Source organism: Rhipicephalus sanguineus, chromosome 2 (assembly GCF_013339695.2).
Source record: "Rhipicephalus sanguineus isolate Rsan-2018 chromosome 2, BIME_Rsan_1.4, whole genome shotgun sequence".
NCBI lineage: Eukaryota > Metazoa > Arthropoda > Arachnida > Ixodida > Ixodidae > Rhipicephalus > Rhipicephalus sanguineus.
The window spans coordinates 143522235-143541869 of record NC_051177.1 but is presented as its reverse complement, the minus strand read 5'-3'; positions in this window follow the sequence as shown (position 1 = coordinate 143541869).

The window sequence follows — 19635 nt, the reverse complement described above, 5'->3', positions numbered from 1 at the left end:
TGTAAAGAGCGGACGTGCATCCTTACGCTGCGGTGTATCTTGTTCTTTCTTTCGTCTATCTGTAAGAATATAAGTTTTTTAGTTCTAACCTAATTTTGAGTTTTGTCTTTCTTGGATCATTCACATTTATTTATTTATTTAAAGTACCTGCAGCGCCCGAAGGCATTATTGCAGGGGGGAATACACAGGGTAACATATGCTTACATAAATGGATAACTATGAAAACAAGATCAACAACAACAAAAACAACAACCACCAAAAAAGAAAAAAAAACTATGAGCGTAACAGTATGTCTCTGAACGAAGTTTCAGTGCGACAGTCAACAATCTCCTGTGGAAGCTGATTCCACTGGGAGATTTTGTGTGGAAAAAACGAGTATAGGTATACGTTTGTTCTGCAAAAACTTTCTCTTATTTTTAGAAGGTGGTCACTTCTGTGAGACAAGAAATGGGGAGGTAAAATGTAAATTCTTTATCTATTTTGACCAAGCCATGAAAGATTTTGAAAAGCATGTCTAATCTAATGTTTTTTCTACGTGTACTTAGTAATTCCCACCCCAACCTATCCTTTATTGCAGTAACACTAAATGTGAAGTCATAGTTAGAACTGACAAAACGGGCTGCACGGTTTTGTACCAGCTCGAGCATATTAGATAGGGTTTTACTCTGCGGGTCCCAAGTCACACAGGCGTACTCTAATATAGGTCTGACGTTCGAAAAATAAAGTAATTCTCTGATTTTGGGAGGAGCTAAGCGGAAGTTTCGTTTAACAAAATTTAACATTCTACGGGATTTCGCTGTAACATACTCAACGTGTTTAGTCCAAGTAAGATTTGATGAAAAATGAACACCAAGGTATTTATAATCAGTTGCTCGCGTTATCTGGACAGAGTCTAATGTGTAATCAAACATGTATGGATCGTGTTTACAAATGAAGGAGATGCATTGACACTTACTAGGGTTCAGAGACATACGCCACCTAACACACCAGTGCATGATACTATCTAAATTGTGTTGCGAGTACTCATGGTCAGAGACAGATCTAATGCAATGGTAAATCACACAATCATCTGCATACAGGCGCACTTTGCATGAAACATCTCGAGCAATATCATTGATGTACACTAGAAACAACAGGGGCCCCAAAACAGATCCCTGAGGGACTCCCAAGGTAACAGTAACATATTCAGATTGGGAGCCATTAATTACTACACATTGCATGCGATCTTGTAGATAACACAGAACAGAGATACATGCTGTATCTCTGTTCTGCCCATGTATCTGCCATGGTGCCAGCTGAGAATGGTAGTATTTAAAATAAATTAACAAATAAATACTGCATGATATATGTGTGCAAAGCTGATGGTCACCTTAGAGGTATAATGGAGCCAATTTTACATGTGTGTTCGAGTGAATGCACAAAGAATATCGAGTTGACAAAGCAGAGCTGAGGCAGCCCCATCAGTACAAATACACATTTTCAGAGAGCTTATTACATGCTGAATAATGAACTGGTGAATGAAGAGCATGGCAATTAAGCGCTATAAAAATTATGATGTGACACTTAACTGCGTGCATAACAACGCTCTGCTCACAATAACGAGGCCGAGGTATCACAACTATAGACCCACAGCTTTTATGTGATCCTACATAACTTGGCACTGCCGTAGTGTTGTGGAACAACCAGTCTTCACAGAAAGTTTGCACAGCAGAACTTTTACCGATATAATCACTCGCATTCATGCCGCTGGAGGTGTCTTCTCAGGTGCACTCTCTGCACAAATGCCTCGGCGCATGAAGGACATCGATACGGCCGCTCACCCGTATGGATGTGCATGTGGTCGTTAAGTGTGTTCTTTTTTGTGAAGCTCTTGAGGCATACGTGGCATTGATATGGGCGCTCGCCCGTATGGATGCGCACGTGGCACTCCAGTGTGGACTTCTGCGAGAAGCTCTTGAGGCATATGTCACATTTGTATGGCCGCTCACCTGAGTGAATGCGCAGGTGTTTCGTCAATGTGTTCCTTTGCGAGAAGCTGTCGGAGCATAGGTGGCATTTGTATGGCCGTTCACCAGTGTGGGTTCGCAGGTGCTTCTTCAGACTGTCACTATTTGAGAAGCTCTGGGTGCATAGGTGACATTTATGCAGTCGCTCTCCTGTGTGAAACATGGTGTGCTTTTTCATATCCCACAAGCGCTCTGTCTTATAGTTGCAAAAGTTACAGTAGTGGGCACTTTCTTGGTGTGGCTTCTCACCGTGTTCTTTTGCAGGACTGCTGGATGGCCTGAATGCTGCACGATGAAGACAGGTTAGTCAAGTGCTGCTTCCCATTTAAAAAGACAATAAATTTAAATTATTGAGCTTTTTCACACGGCAACTATACCCCGCATTTATCAGTAATGCTGTAGTAGTGGAATCAGTATTAATTTAAAACCACCTAGAGTAGCCAAATACACAAGTGTTTTTGCATTCTTCTATGTAAATGCAGCCGATGTAGCCGTGATTATCAAAAATCAAAGAACTGAAATTAATGAAATGCTGATTGACGCTCAATGATTGGAAAAGATCTTGACAGCAGTGTAACCAAAAAAAAAAAGTACAGAGGCCGACTTTTTAAATTTGCTTGATATCCACACATGCGACTGCTAAAGGATCAAGTTAATGAAATAGACCAGTACTGTTACTAAGAAAATAGACTCGACATAATGTCTTGTCCTCCACTGTTGTGCAACGATACCTTAATTTTTTTGACCTCTCATTATGCATATAAGCATGCACTAAAAATCATAAATACCAGAATGTATGCTAATTGGGCCTTTAGCGTACGTGAACAAATAAATACTCTCAACAGCATAGAGCAGAACAACACAAGCAGAACTTCCTATTATCTATTCAGCACTAATGCTAAAAGAGGAAGGGGATGCCTATTAAGGGGTATTCAGACGGGGGACAAATGCTCAGGGGATAAAGGCGGAGCCTAGTGACACCAGCTCGCGAGGAGAAGTCTCCGCAAATGCCCCCCACTCACACGGACGAGGCGAACGGAGGGGGAGACCAGTGTTACTAGACTATTCTGGTGGCTTGTACCACCCGTTTGACGAGCTGCTGACAACCATGCAGCTGCAGACTGGACAAGCCTCTCGACACATTCTAATATCAAGTCATGGGGAAGGGAGCAGTTCCCTTTCAAAACAAGGCAGGTGTTAGCGTAAGTGGCTTTCTGGAGATGCTTTTATTCTACTTACGTTTTACGTTTGTTGCGTGGAATGAAAAAGTTTTTCTTCAAAGAACGGGCATCTGTATCGGGGCATGTATTGCTCCAGCGCTTAGTAACCTGGTCATGGCGCAGTGTGATAAGAATATTTTGGAGCATGTACCGTCTCTTTGTGTGCGCATTTTCCGTTACGTGGACGATTTCTTGGTGTTCCTTGAATGTGATGAGAAGGCGTTTGATCAAAGCGTAGGGGCTATTTTAGACATTTTCCAAAAGTGCTTGGATCCCTTGGACATTACGCACGAAAAGCCAGAAGATGGGAACATGCGGTTTCTCGACATCGCTCTGCATGGCCACCCTAACCATACTTGCTGGAGCTATGAGCCACGTGCTCGGAAGCCACTGTTGCCTTACCAGTCGGCACATTCCAAATTAGTGAAACGAGGCATTGTTAAGATGTGCATCAAGAATGCTCTAGAGAAGTCATGCGTGCATGCCCTTCATAGTTCGTTCCAAGGCATGTGGTCATTTCGGTGGCTGAGACTATACTAAAAAGTCACAAGTCTCACCATAACCTCAGTGAGCGGGGATCTGGTACTTCTGACTGTACCAAAATGAAGACGGCCGTTATGCCTTTTGTCTACGGTGTTTCCCACGGTCTAAAAAAGATAGCCAAACGCGTTAATGTTCGCGTGGCATTTAGTGCTCCCCAGAAGCTTTCCAGGTTGGCTGCAAAAACTACTTCTCTAGAAAAGAAGGAACCTGGTTGCCAGGTGAAGCATCAGAACCGTTACACGGAATGTGAAGCGGGCGTGATCTATAGCATCCCGCTAACGTGCGGAAAGCAGTACGTCGGACAAACTGGCCGATGTGTGAACGACCGGTTGCGCGAACATAGCAACAATGTTCGGCGAATGAACAGTGGGCACTTAGCCCTTCAGTGCAGCACGTGTGACTCTGCTGAGTGTAAACCCCTATTCGAGAGGTGCCGTGTGGTGGGGCGATCTGCTTCTCAATTAACGCGGAAATAATTGAGGCTGCAGAAATCGCGAAACTCGGCGATAAGTGCGTGAGTGTCCTGTCCATTGCCTTGATGGAAAAAGAAGTTCGGTACATGTCCCGTGCGCATGACCACCGCAAGTGATGTGGGCTGTTAACACTGTTTTGGTTTTTTTTTTTTGCAAATAAGTGCTTTGCAATCTTTTTTGTCCACGTGCCGTTTCCTTATATTCTGTCTCGTTTCGCAAATAAATTTCAGTTGTAAGTCAGCGCCTGTCTGTGTTTCTTCCTGGTCCTTCGTCCTTTTTTGCGCTGTTAGTAACACACAAACGATTTCATGTTAAAAAAAAACACTGTATAGCAAAACAGGCAAGAAATGGGCGAACAGAGTGTTACCTAAATTTTGTACACACAGCGCAGATTCCTTCCTTGAAAAAAAAAAAAAAAAACATTCCTTGGACCATCGTGTCAAATAAGAGCACAAATAAATATACAGATACTAAGGAGGAAGAAACATGCAATTTGGATTCTATTCTTACGTGTTTCAAGAAATACAAGACCTAAAAAAGACATCAAAGAAATTGCGTGACGAAAACACAGAGAGAAGACAAGTACAAACACAGCCCACTGCATTGCGCTGTGCTTGTACTTGTCTTCTTCTGTCTGTGTTTTCGTCGTGCAATTTTTTTGATGTCATGGATCACCAACTAGACCAAAATGCTGCTGTCATTTTAAAAATACCTAGCAAAATCAAAGAAGATTTTTCAGCAACGTGTTTTTCTTTAAAGCCGTTGTAGAAAAAATAAATAAAAATCGTAATATCTAAACCTTCAAGTGCAATACCTAAACTCTGTGCTTTAGAATCACACAGACAAGACTAATAACACAGAGGCTCCTATAAGTGAATATACTGCAGATGCGAAAGAAAAAATGCATGAGAATACCAGAAAAAATTAATTTGTGCAGCAAGCAGACCACTGACAGAATGGGTTCCAAAGATGCAAGATAATTACAAACTACAGCCATTAACAAAAAATGACCTCAGATATAAAAAAAGTGCAGACAACAGGAGTTCACAACTTAATGTTCTGTATCCAAAAAGTGACATGAGACTCCCTAGATGTTTCGCGTCTTGAACCTAGGAAGAGAAATAGAAGAAAATATTATTAAGAATGCACAGAACCACAAGTAAAATCAGCAGGCCTGCGAGCATTGCGACTCAATGAAATGCAGTATTCGATTGGGATTTCTGGGCTAGCTATGTCATCACAACCAGGTTTTTGTTTGGTGGTCACTATTTGGTTTCATAGAATTTAGTGCATAAGTCTCCGGTAGGCAATACTTCTGCACATATCGTAGTTGTCTAACGTCACACCTCTTACACAGCTATCTCGTGAAACCAGAATGTGGAAATTATGACCATCTGGTGTTCCTTAACATGCATTGACATCGTACAGTACACTGGGCTGCTTTTCAGCTCCACTGAAATGTGACTGCAGCCCTAGGATCGAACCAACGACTTTCGTGTCAGCAGCTAAGCACCATAATCACTGTACCAAAAAGGCGGACGACGCAGCTGCTAGATGTGGCAGTTTGTGAAAAGCCCACAAACTTCATTATTTTTGGCTAGTTTCTGCCTGGAAACAAGGTTGCGCCAAGTGGTTTCAGCACCCAAGCTTTCAAATGTGCTGAAAATCTCGGCCGCAAAAGTTTTGCTTAATATCCCTTTCAGCATTATTGATTAGCATTTGACTTCACTCTTGGGAATTATGCTTAGCATACTAACATGCGGCAACGATCTGTGACGTTTTGAAGATTATGGCTATTATTATTATGAGCAAACATGTAGCATTGCCTCTCCCTTCGCCAAAATGGTGGAAACTGCAACATTAGGCTTGGAAATCCTGGTGAGTAAACAGAGGAACACATTAAGTGACCAACAGTTTTATCGCTCATGGTTCTAGTATATACCATGACTATATACTAGGACCTTGAGAGAACAAAAACATCAACATGTCAAAGCAATGTGCTGAGGGTATTGGTAGCAAAAATGTAAGATCATTACAAGATTCAGTGATTAGGAAAAAGTAACATCACATGTTAAATACGAAAACAAGGGTTCACAATATAAGGTTCTCCACCCAACACCAGGGTCCTTTGATGTTTGGCGACATACACCTACGGGGAGAAAGAGGAAAACACAATATTACTAACGGTGAACACAACAAGAAGCAAAATCATCAGGCCTAAAGTGTTGTTACAAAATGAAATGCGGTACTGCATTGCGTTCTATTTTTGAGCTAGCTATGTTACCACAACTAGGTTATGCTTTAATGGTGCTTATTTGTTTTCATAGCATTTAATGCGTAAAATCTTGGGTAATATTTCTGCGCATATCATAGTTGCCTTAACATTGCACCTTTTACAGAGCTATCTCCTGAAATGAGATCTCCCACCAACTAGCCCAAATTTCTGCGTTGAATAGAGATGTATGCCTAAAACTTAAAACACACTGCAAAGCTCAATGGTAAGCTGCAGCTGTAGAATTGTTCATCTACATATTTCAATACAGAGCCATCTCACTGGCTCATTTTGCTGTTTCATGCATAGGAGATGCAGCCCTTCATGGCACGCGCACACCAGTGCCAGCTACATTGCGTGGCGCAGCATGTGAGTGCAGTGTTTTGAAGCCATGGCATCCGGAGCTCCACCGGTACCATCAGGAGCTGCATACTGAACAGCTGTCTACCGAATGCGGTCAGAAAGTGTTACGAACGCACTCGCGATTACCGTCACCCTCACTGCCAGCTGCCACACACTGAGTATCATGGTTCGGTAGCCGGGAACTGTACATGGGAGATTAAAGAGAGAACACAGCATACCGTATTTACTTGAATGTAACACAAGTTTTTTTGCAGATTTTTGCTACCTATAGGTTACCCTCGCGTTATAATTGAATACTGAAATAACTATCTTTTCTTCCAGGACACAATGAAAAGGCACCCCTCGTGTTACAATCGTGGTCGCGTTACAATAGAGTAAATGCGGTACTATTTTGTATTTGCACATCAAGCTTAAAGAGATGCCCTCATGAGAACAGGGTAAACACTTTCATTCAACAGCGTTACTGTAATCCTATTGTGGTGACAAGAATGTTATAGAAGTTCTCTCTCTTATGAAGATGAACTTTGTCCCCGTACGGGAGCTGGATACTGAGCGTCATATGGCAATGAATAATAGCAAGTTGTTATCTCATGCTGCTATAATGCTGTTAATACTGTAACAGCTTGTGGTAAAGAGGGCCAAAACCGGAGCACCTAGATCTCTGGAGGTGTTCAGGGACACCCAAGTAACTGAGAAATGATAAGGAGAACCACTGCGCCACCTTGTAAAGGAACCGAATGTCCCCAACTGGATGCTAAAGTGGAAGTGGTGTTGTGATTGAAAGGAAAAACGCACACGAATTTACACTCAAAACGTCCAGCAAAACATAATGAGGAAGGGTTGAGGTTAAATATATATATATATATTTACAATAGCATCTACAACTAAACGCAATGTGGCAAATCCACACCTCCATTGTGCTCATTTTCTTGCAGTCTTGTGAGCCCGCTTGGCTAACTATACCATGACAATATTCCTAAAGTACAAAGGGACAACCTTAATATTTAACCGATAGTAGGAAAATCTGCCCAGGTTAATGTTCTTGCTGCTACAGCTGAACATAATAACATGGTCAATCATGTTCATAGGAATGACGAGGCATGGCAGATTTCTGCACCGTGTGCTTCAGTACAAAAGGTATGCATGTCTACTATGACTATGTTCCCAGATTATTGATTTGAACCTTAACTGTCCCCTGTCGGCCTATTGAAGAGTAACAGCGGGAGCGATTAGGAATACCTGTGTTCATTTGTCTAAGATAAGTACTGTGGCAATGGTTCAGTTCTTCGATAATAGCTAAGGCCAATCATCACTTTGCATAGATGAGGAATGAAGGTTTTTTCAGTGTGTAGTGCAAAACTTTTGTTTGTTTGTGCACTTATATTTGTCATGATGAGTGTGGTGTTAGTGAAGTGCAGTAAGTGATGGTGCTATAATATTGTACAATAACCAGCAATTGTTTGAAAGGTGAACAGTATGAAGCTATGAGAAAGCAACTCGCACATTTGCATACATTTTTCGCTCATGGAAGAGAAACTTTAAAACAGAGGTGTTTTTATGGTCTGTGAAGTACAACGGGACAATTTCCTTTCACCAAAATGGTTGTTCTGTGTTGTCACCTTTCCGGAAGACACAGTACATATAACTTTGTACACGAGGAAGGGCAGAATACATTAATTATCAAGGTCATTTTACTTTCAATGACATTGGAATTTATACATTCATGTTCAGCTGTTATGTTTAGGTTACGTCTTGAAGCATAATTCGATATAAAACAACTCGCCCCCATTAATCACATAAAGTGGGGGGTGCGAGGTCTGCCCCATATGTTTACCAAGTTAGACATGTCACGTCATTGTTTAAAGCGCAGGGTTATGGCCACGCAGGTTTTTGACGATAATAGTGGGTGCAGGCCCTGATGTTACATTCCAAGGACGGTTTACTTCCGGGAAGCCAGGGATTAGAGGCAGGCAATTGTGAGAAGGGCATCACTGCTTGTTTCATTTTTTTTTTTTCATCCGTTGTGAAGCACGTCTTCCGGGCTTGACCAATGGGAGGGGGACGGCGCAAGATTAAAACAATGCCCCCTCCCCCCTCTAATGGGGACCCTGCACAGGCCTGTAGAAATATACACTCATATTTGTAGAAGGAACGTCATTCAAGTTGTGAAAAAATCGGTAAGTGAGTGGAAGCAGTGTGTAGTGTTACTGCGCACTGCCACTACAGCCAAGCACGATAGCCCATGCGTTTGGCATGATTTGAATGACATTCTATATATTTCTTGAACAAAAATTATGCGTGGGATACAGATTAGAAGAAAGGAATTTCTGTTATGACCAGTTGCATAACACAAACACAGAACCTTTTAACGTCATACTTGTTCCAACATACCTAAAGTGTTCCCTTTGCCCACGTTATCACTTCTGAGTTTAAGGGATAACTCAGAAGGGATAACCCTGTCTAGCGCCTCCTTTATTTTTCAGTGCCTGGGCAAACGCTCTCCTCAAGCTGTCGCGTGCGCGTTCCGCGTCCGCTCGCCGCAGCCGCGTGGTGGCGCTGTGCAAGTAGACTACGGGAAGCTGGCGCTGAACGGCCGCGCGTATCATGAAGCTCACGAAGTCGTGTTTGCATCCGAGTTTAATTGCATTTGTGCTTCTTGCAAGCTTTCACAGGTACAGGGGGATGGAAAGAAATGCGAACATAGCGGCGCACTGTTTTAATCACGCTCTAACCGTGGTGGCAATAAAAAAATGCTAGATGGGCTTTTTTTGTGTCATGGATGATGTCGTCTTTTCGTCAATCATCCAGGCTATAACCACTTGAAAATAAATGCGAAACAGCAAAGAATGCAGATGCCGCATGTTTGAGTGTCTTTCCATCCCCGCTGTGCGTATTCCGCAGGCAGTCGGCTAGTCCGTGCTGCCGGTTTGATACTTGCACTCGAGTTTGATAGTACTCACGTTTTATTTTCTATTTAAGGCTATTGCAACATTCCCAGTGCCTTAGTATGTCATACTGTTGTGTTCAACTCTGCAAATGGAACTGAAAGAAATCATGATGTTTTTTTTATTTCCCTTTATTGATAAAGAAAAAACAATCTCACAGAGTACTTTATACATTCATCTAAGACGACTGAAGGGCGAAAGCAATCTCCTTCTTTTTCTTCCAGTCAATGTATTGAACATGCCCTGCCTCCCTCCGAGATATTTCTGCGCCTAACGTGGTTTTCTTACAGCCGCAAGGATCAGAGGCAGTGCAAGCTTTCTGCACATCAGCGGAGTCATGCACTGCCTCCGTGATCGGCCCATTTTGACCAAGCGAAGATGTAATATGACGTCACGTGAGGTGACGTCATGATGTCAAAATATTATGATCTATGACGTCATATGATGACATCATGTAATTATTTTTTGCATCACTCGTGCTGACGCCGGCGACGGTCAATTTTCGCGTTTGATGAGGCATCTAAGGCTTGCGCCTTAATACACTGTTCGGCCATCGTTCCATGAAATTCCAGTTGCCGCTGGTCTTCGGTAGAGGTGGCTTGCAGTAATTAGGCGGGATAATTGGTCTGTAGCTGTATGTAGCTGTTTTTGTTTGTTTTTCGTACCACCACGATTTAACTGGCTTAAGCTCTCAAATGGTAGAATCACTTGGCATAGCTCCTCTTTTTCTGGCATCATTTGTTGCTTTCTCCCGGTGGCAACAAATGTAATTCTCAAAAGCTTTACGAAGGGAACGGGCGATCACGTATATCCCTGGAAGCAGTCTAGTGACATTTCATGCTATTTAGCGCATGAACTCCAGGATTGCGTATAATGTGCTACACCAGTAGACGGTAGCACGCATCGGGGAATTTTAAGCGTCCAACCTTTCAGTATTAGCTCTTGACAAATGCTGCTTTTGAAAATCTATTTTCAGACAGTCAGAAACCGACTCTCAGTCAAGCGAACGTAACGGTGACAAAACAATTTTCCGCGCATCACTGGCATGCGCTCTCTGGTATAGGGCTAGCAGACGATGCGCGAGCGTCTCGATCAAATAGCCGCGAAAGACACGTGCCTTCGAAATTGGCTGGTTGCCCGGAACGACAAGTGCTTCATGATTCCAGTTTACAAGTTTTCATTATACTTTAAACAACGTGAATACAGCCGAAAACTGAACCATACAGCAGCTTCGAATGCAGCCACGGCATTCGTTTCCGTGAGCGACGACGCGACAGCTTGTCTACTACGGTGGCTGCGCCCGGCGGCTAAACGCCGCACTAACGCCGACAGTCGGTTCCCATTGCGCTCCGCTCTTTCGCCCAGGCACAGAAAAATAGAGGCACTGCCCTGTCTCACAATGGCATCAAGCAGGTTCCACTTTTGATACACATAAGCCAAGCAGGCTGCACGTTCCGAACGCCATCGTGCGCTCTCCCGTGAACGCCAGCGTCGCCGAAGGGCGAAGGGCCAATTCGTCTGTCCGAGGCAGTGAAACACCAGTGCCGAGAATTAGACGCACCACACTTGGAGCAGCAAACGATAGAAAAACAGTAGAAAGGATACCATAAAACAGAATATAGATAATCGCAAAACAAATCAGAGAGTCACAAGAACAGAAAACGATATAAAACATCGCATAAACATAAAACATAAAGTGCAGATAAACGCAAGGAAAGAACAGAAAAGAGCAGATAAACACAGGGAAAACGCAGGCTAATCAATGCTCTGCAGATTGTAACGGGGGTGGAACTGGCTTTCATATTTTGTTCACACAGTTTAGGGACATTCACTAAGGTCTATGCCACAGTGCAATCAGTGATGCTATGCGCACGACAGAGTGCACTCCCGCCGGGAATGGCTGGGTGCACGACGACATTCTTTCAAGGGAATGATGCTGGCTCAAGTAGATCCCTAGATCTAGGGATTGGTGTTGGCTTAGCTGTTGTCAACGCGTACGTAGTTCATTAAGGCGGTAATTGAACTGTTATTCTTTAAAAAAAGTCCGTGCCAGAGGTTGGGTTCGTGAAGACGTTAGTTGAACTGTTACACTGTGAAACATCGTAGCAAATTGTGCTACTTGGAACATACTCATGACGGCCAGCACAAACGACAAGAAAATACACGACACAGGCGCTGTCTACCAGTTGAACCTGTGTCGCATGCTCTCTTGTCTTGTTTGTGCTGGCCGTCATGAGTGAACTGCGACTGTTGCAAAAGACCTAACGCCTTTGGTGTAGCGACATCTGCACTAAGAAAATCCAGAATAAACCCAATTCCACATTCCCTTACTAATGTTATTCGATACAGCATATTTAACACGCAGTATAATTGCATGTCTTTATTTGGATTGACTTTGCAGGTAACAACCACGTGGAAAAGTTTTAACGCACTTGTTTCGGGCTCACATCAAGCAGAAGATGACGTTCTCTCGACTACATAATTTGAATAAAATCTGTTATGTCGATCACACATGCAGTGCACATATACAACCACTAAAATAACGCACACTGCTTCAAGCCGACACCGTTACGACTCTCTCTTCACAGATGGCGCCGCATCGTCGTGCACCCTAAAGTCCCTCTATTTTTCAAAAGTAGCGAAAGGTCTTGATCCAGCCGCCGCGCCCTGCGATAGGTCGGTTGGCGACACGTGACCTTTTCGCCTTCGCGCCCCGCCCAAAGGGTCCAGCGGCGGCAGCGCTGTGCCGGCGATTGGTACGGATCACTGTGTTTCCAAGCGTCGAGTGGAGCGATTTCAGCAAGTAAAGAGTACTTCACGCGCCTCTGTCGCATTGTTGTTGCAAACTAGAAGCGTTTATGTACGTGAAGTTGAGTGGACGCAGGAATTATGCGTTTGAATTGAATGTTTGGAGCGTGCGTGCTAGTATGTCGGGTCTCTATGCCTTCGGTTGCCTCCCCGCGCGGAGGACAGAAAAAAGCGTTTCTTTTTTTTTTTTTTCGTTCCTCGCGGTGACAAAAATATATGCTGAAGGATGGCCCAACAAAATCAGTCGCAAGACAATAAATTTGTGACCACAGAAAACACCCGGATCTGCGAACTAAGTGATTTTGTAATGTTTATAACTTCAAGCAGCCTTTCACCTGGCCGGCGTGCTTTTGTTCGTGCATATGCATGAGCATTATCTTAGGAACGATATTATTGCTTCGACGTTCTTTATGCCGTAGATTTGTGCGCAGTAGTCAACGGAGAGTCACACCCCGTATCTCTAACATTAAATTGCTCGGAACCCAATAAAGCTGTCTCTGTTTTTCTCACCGAGGTGGCTTCAACACTACAAGCTCACAGGGAAATGAGCATTTAGGATTAGTTTTTTGCCACACCTTGCCGTGTTTTGCCGCACTGCTGTGTGCGAGATCGATTTGGACTTCTTCGTTGAAGCATACCACGTGATGTTTTCCCTAGAGGACCAGAATGCTTTGACATGTTCGAATAAATAATATTGCAAGACACTGGGAGGAAAAGACTGAAACCATATATGCCGCACCGAACACCTTTGCTGATTTGCCAAGGCAGAAGGAACGAAAGCCACCCTGCAAGCGAATAAAGGGGGGATCAGTGCTCACAACAAAACTATCAAAGAAAAAATTTGTTATGAATTCATGCAATAAAACCCAGTTTTTCAATAAGTACTCTTTTGTTCTCTTGCATCTCTACAAAAAGCCACCTAACACAGCTTTTCTCGTTGCAGTCTGGTTTTAGGGCCCGTACATGTGTACATACCCCAAATTTATTTGAAATTGCATTGGGTAACATTGCAACGTTCCTTTATATCTGCGGGGCATGGAGGCAGCGGGGGTGGTAAAAGGGGGACGGCTTTGGATAAATGCACGTTGTTAAAAGCAGTTAAACAATAAAATGGGCGAGACACTAGTGGGCATGCTATATTTCCTAGATCTTGAAAGGTACTCAAGTTGCTGATATTCCTCAAATGCAGTGCAACTGCATTTGTGGAATATCCCCTCTTCTCCTAAGTAAACCTCTTAGAGCATAAACAAAATAAGCTTAGTTAAAATTACCGTGTAACCGTGGGAAGACTTCCGAACACTGACAAACGCAGTCAAACCAATAATAGCACGTATTTTGCGCTACGCAATATAAGAGCGCTAGGTGCCGATGAAGTTTCTGAAAGTAGCAGTACGCTCACTATCTGCCTATTTTATTCGAGCTAGAAAAACAACCACTTTTAACTCACCCAAACACCACCTGTTCTTCAAGTTACGCTGAATGTCAAAATATGCAAAGAAAAAAAAAATAAATGCCCTGCATGACAGCTGCTGTGGGGAACCTAAAGTCCCTAGGGACTTTTGGGGAACCCACTCAGAACCTGCTTCGGAAAAGCACGCATTTTATTTCAATATTTAGCGTACTCCGTGCTCGTTAGTTACTGTCCCTGTAGTTTGATAAGTGATGAGCATCTTAAGCCACAAATATTAAAAATTTAGCGGTTCAAGCGAGCACCGAGTTCGGTTTCAGGCGCCCGCAATATGCACGGGAGCGAGCGGCGCGTCGTCTGCTATCGCTGCTCCTTGGACCCCTCGAGAGGGCGCGCGTGTAGTTGTCGCTACCTTTATAAATATAGGGACCTTAGTGCACCCTAGAGTAACTGTATATGCTACCTTTAGGTAGCAGAGTAGCGCATAGATCCGGCTAGCAACCACAGCTATGCGGTGAAGTCGCACTCCATTTTTGCAGGAGACATGCCTACCGCGTCGCCGATAAACATGTCTGGCGTGTCGAAGGCCGGCCATAAACATTGGCTGTCGATGACTAGTGTTAATTGAGTGAGCTGCAGCGGTGGCGTCGAGAAATACAAAAATTGGCCCGAGCGTCAGCTTCTCCGCAATGCATAGTTGCTAGCGGCGTTTTGGAAAACAGATGCGCAACTCTGCTACCTAAAGGTAGCATATACAGTAACTCTAGTGCACCCAGCCATTTCCGGCGGGAGTGCAGTCCGTCGTGCGAATAGCATCGCTCAAGTGGAGTAGCAACATTAGAGAAGGTACCCTATCATAAATATGGAAACATCTAGTACCGGCAGTACAATACCAAAAAGGGCGCCCTGCTGGACAAGCACAAATGTCACGTTTACACACGCTACAAAATGCGAGAGCTTTGAAGACGTTGTGCAGGTGGTAGACGCATGGCTGTCTGTCATGCTCATCTGGGACGATTCGTTTTCGTTACCAATGGACGCATGCTGAGGGCCGCACAAGCGACCCTTTCCGGGTTCGCAACTTCGATCTGGGCATCACATCAGGTTCCAAATTGCTGTATCCACATGAAAAGCAGTTCACTCAGTCTCGTGCTTCAACAACGCGCTCCAAGTAGAACTAGTAGCACTAGTAGAACCACAGAACGTTCGAGCCTGCAAAGCATTGCTGGCTGTGGTTGCGACTACAGCTCGGCTCGGCTGGAAAAGCGTTTGTTGCCAGACAAGCAAACTGGTATGCACCGTGACGTAGGTGCATTGCCGCTAACTGTTCTCGCTGTGCCACATGCTGCGTCACATGGAGCTAAGCAAGTGTTCTGTGGCTAAGCTGCCTCCGACGTCTTTTCTCAGTGCGACCAGAGCGTGCCATTTAACAGTGGAGCTGTTTACGTCAGCCGTTGGTTGTATTCCGTCAACAGAAAACTATCATTATCATAAACTGGCACCAGCTCCCAAAACAGAGAGAGATAGAAGACAGAGAAGGGGATAAATTATTAGCGAAAAAAAAAAAATTGTAGTGGCTTAGCTCGGTTATGCCAGCGTTAGCAAAGGTTCAGCTGATTATTCTTAACTTTCCAGATTGTCTAGGATTATTAGCCTTCTTCTGTTCATTCTTCGTACAGGCAACTACTTCGGGATCCGATGAGATAAGTGAGATAAGCTTCTCGGCTCTTCTGCGCCGGCCGTCGAGCAGCATTTGCGCTCTCCTTCTCCATGGCGTTACCCACCTGCAAACGCCAGTCAGAGGCGCTATCAAGCGGCCCCAGCGCAGCGTCAGACAGCGACTGCACAGCGAAGGCGAACAGCTGCGCGCGCGCCGGCGTCACTGTGTGTAAAGCCCCTGAAACTTCGTAAAGTAGCGACACTTTCCTCCTCCGCTCGCGTTCCTCCTCGTTCTCCTCTCCTTCGCACTCTCTTTTCGAGCATGGCGCCACCTACCTTGCTCCCGCGTAGCAGACGACGCTTCGCAAAGAGAGCGTGCGCTTGCGAGGCGGCGCGCTTTAAGCTTTCGCACTAGCCGTCTAGCTCTTGGTATCCTTTTTTTAAAATTATATTGTGTTTAGGAGATGTTAGGACGCGTTTGTGAAGGACATGCGTAATGTTGAACGTTAACGTCCCGCTCTACATGAAGCCTTCCGAAACATATACATTGTATACATCATCCTCGCGAGGCGAATTCGTCGTGCATACCAATGACGCACTGAGGCTGCCAATACGCACTAGAGGTAGCTGTTCCGAAGTGTCGGTTGGGTAAATATAGTTAACGCCGCTATACGTGCCTGTATTATGTAGCACTGTACACTGCAGTATAAAAGGGGGCGTATTTGAGGCAGGGGCGTAGCCAGAAATTTTTTTCTGGGGGGAGGGTTCAACCATACTTTATGTATGTTCGTGCGTGCGTTTGTATGTGTGCGTGCCTATATACGCAAGCAAAACTGAAAAATTTCGGGGGGGGGGGGTTGAACCCCCCAACCCCCCCCCCCCTTTGCTACGCCCCTGATTTGAGGCATCTCTTTCCCACAAAACGATATCCAGCATTTGGCTCGCTTGTTTTTTCTTTTTCGCCAAATCTCTGCGTGCTAACAGGCGTATTCCTGTCCCGAAACAATAAACATCAATCTCGCGTGTCTTTCCTTGCATTATCGCTGGGCGCACCGTACTTCCAGGTAGAGGTGTGCACGGGCTCCGGGTAGCCCGAAAGCCCGACCCGGCCCGCGGGCCGGGCTCGGGCGGGCCGACTTATTTTCACCTCGGGCCCAGGCCGGGTTCGGGCTACTTGGAGTTTTATCGGGCCGGGCTCGGGCCCGGCGCAAAGCCCGACTCAAGCCCGAAATAGAGGGAATGAGCGGGAATTGTTTTCCAGCACGCATACAGCGCCTTTTTCGCGACCGCCCTTTACCGCTTTTCCTTTCCATTCGCTACTTTAAACAAAAGGGGAGGAGGTAAAGCACTGCCTCTGTTGCACTCCGACGAACAGAGAAGTAACCCCACCTGAGCTAGTGAAGGCGCCACGCGACTGTTCGCGTTAGATTTAAGGCCAAATCCCATATGAGTGAAAATGTACGCGACAGCGACGAGCGACCCGACGTAGATCGCCTTCGTGCAAGCTGACGCTTGCATGGGCGTACCCCATACACGTGACGGCTTTGGCGAGCGAACTCCATTGTTGCTGGCATGAGGCCGTCTACTTGCTTGCTGTTTTTGCACGATAATTTGTAATCTGTGTAATAGAGACTGTTCGTCGTGTGTCGTTTGATCACATTTGCTATGCTCAATAAGAGGCCAAATTACCGGAAAACGATGTTTTGTTTTCGCAGCGAACCTTCAAAAAGCCGGGCCGGGCCGGGCCCGGGGTTGTGTTTTCGTACGTCGGGCCGGGCCGGGCGGGCTCGCAGCCCTTTGCCGTCGGGCTCGGGCGGGCTTTCGACAATGTCAGCGGGCCCGGGCCGGGCTCGGAAATACGGCCCCTGCACAGCTCTACTTCCAGGCACAAATGGCGTGCGTGTTATTAAACAGCACCTTGATAGGAAAGCGGCGAGCACCGAGTTTTCAAGAAAGGAGCGCAAACTAGCCAGACGACGGTTGTTGGTGAGGGGCAAGAAGACTCCACAAAGGGTACGGACAGTTTTTAGAGTGCAAGAAACACATGGGCCATGGGTGTTGGCGGTATTATGCTAGTTAAAGAGTGGCGACTAACATTTATTTAGAAAATGACTGTCAGTTCAAGCAGCAGCTCGGAGCTTCATTGAAAGAAGAATGCGCCAGAAGGCGTACATCATTTCCAGTCAAGACAGCGTTGGTTGATTTGTTAAGAGATTAGACGCACCAAGCATGGTGCGCAAGTGCGCCTCGTAGACGTACTTGACATACGAACTATACTCGCTGCTCAATGAACGAGCAACCGAAAGAATAAACTAGCGAGCTGCCACCGTAAACGTTTCCTTCGCGAGAGCTCCACTCGCGGATAATAATATCATTCGGGGTTTTACGTCCCAATACCACGATATTATTATGAGAGACGCCGTAGTGGAGGGCTCGGGAAATTCTGACCATCTGATGTTCTTTAACGAGCATTGACATCTCACGGCACACTGGCTTCAAGCTATTCGCCTCCATCGAAATGTGACCGCCGCGGTCGGTCGCGACCTTCGGGTCAGCAGCCGAGCACCATAACCTCTGCTCCACCGCGGCGGAAAGCCACTCGCGGATATAAACCTCCACACGAAATGGCACGTAAACCTTCGCGCTAAATAACACGTGTACGTGAGGTTCCTTAACGATGAACGCACCCTGCGACTCGGTTGGGCACGCACGCTTTGCCTACCTACCTTCTATCGCAAGTCCACCGGCGGATCTGTCGACGTGCAAGAGCCAGAGAAAGCTCTTTGCTCCAGGAAAAAACAACAAAAAAAAACAACCAAGCACGCAACAAAAACAAACAGAGAGTACCACTCCTGATGTGAGTTTTCACACTGCAGCTTTGTTTCTTCAAAAGAACTGCGCCGAATCTCTGAAGTTTCGCAATCACATTTTCGATCGTCAGTCGGCGTGCCATGCTAGGCGCACAAACCAATACCGCAATCTCAAACCAGTAGGCGCATCACGTCAAGCAGAAAACCTAACCATATATTCTTGAAAAAAAAAAAAACACTGAGTACAGACCCCGCAGAAGCAGCAATAAAACGTGTGAGGAATAGCGACGTACTGCACAATTAACTGACACCTGTCTACGGCGTTATAGCACGCAGCTATTTGCGCGAACTTCGACGAGTACTTATAGTGGGAGGATAGCAACTTACCTCGCACAGTCGCGTCGAAAGCGTCGGCCGAAAGTTCTATCTTCCGATTCGGTGTAACCAAGCCTTCCTTCGCAACTCGTTGCGCTTCCCGGACGGTTCTTGCCTTCGCTTTATTTGTTTCGGCATCCGAAAGCGCAGCAGAAGCCCATGGCAACCAACCGCGATGTCAGTCTTGTGTGCAAGGTATCACAGAGCACAACGCACGCGGTATGGAAAGTGCGTATCCATAGAACACGTGCGCTGAGAACCAGCGAGCCCGCACTTCGAGAGCAAAGATGGCAGTCGCGAGCGACTGTAAACAAACAAACGCGGCGCGCTGTCCCACGTGACTGCAGTTGGCCAATGCCGACGCGGCGCCAGCCTCGGAGAGGGCAGAGGAGGGAGAAAAGAGAGGAGGCGCGCTTTTATGCACGTATGTCGCTACTTTACGGAGTTTTAGGGACTTTAACTGTGTGTATGACGTCACTCCTCTCGAATGCGGCGCAGACTAGCAGCGGCGAGCCGCGCGCGGCGGTGGCGGAGTCTGCGGGGTCTGCGCGCGCGCCGGCGCCAGCCTGTCTGCCGCGCCTACGACGCCACTCCTCCCGAACGCGCAGACCAGCAGCGTCGAGCCGCGCGCGGCGGTGTCGGAGAGCGCGTGATGCCAGTTCCGGTGATACCCAGCCTGACCCAGCTGTGTGACATCACTGATCCTCGCACATGCGCAGCACGGCTCATGACGCTCCACGCAAAATCGGCTCC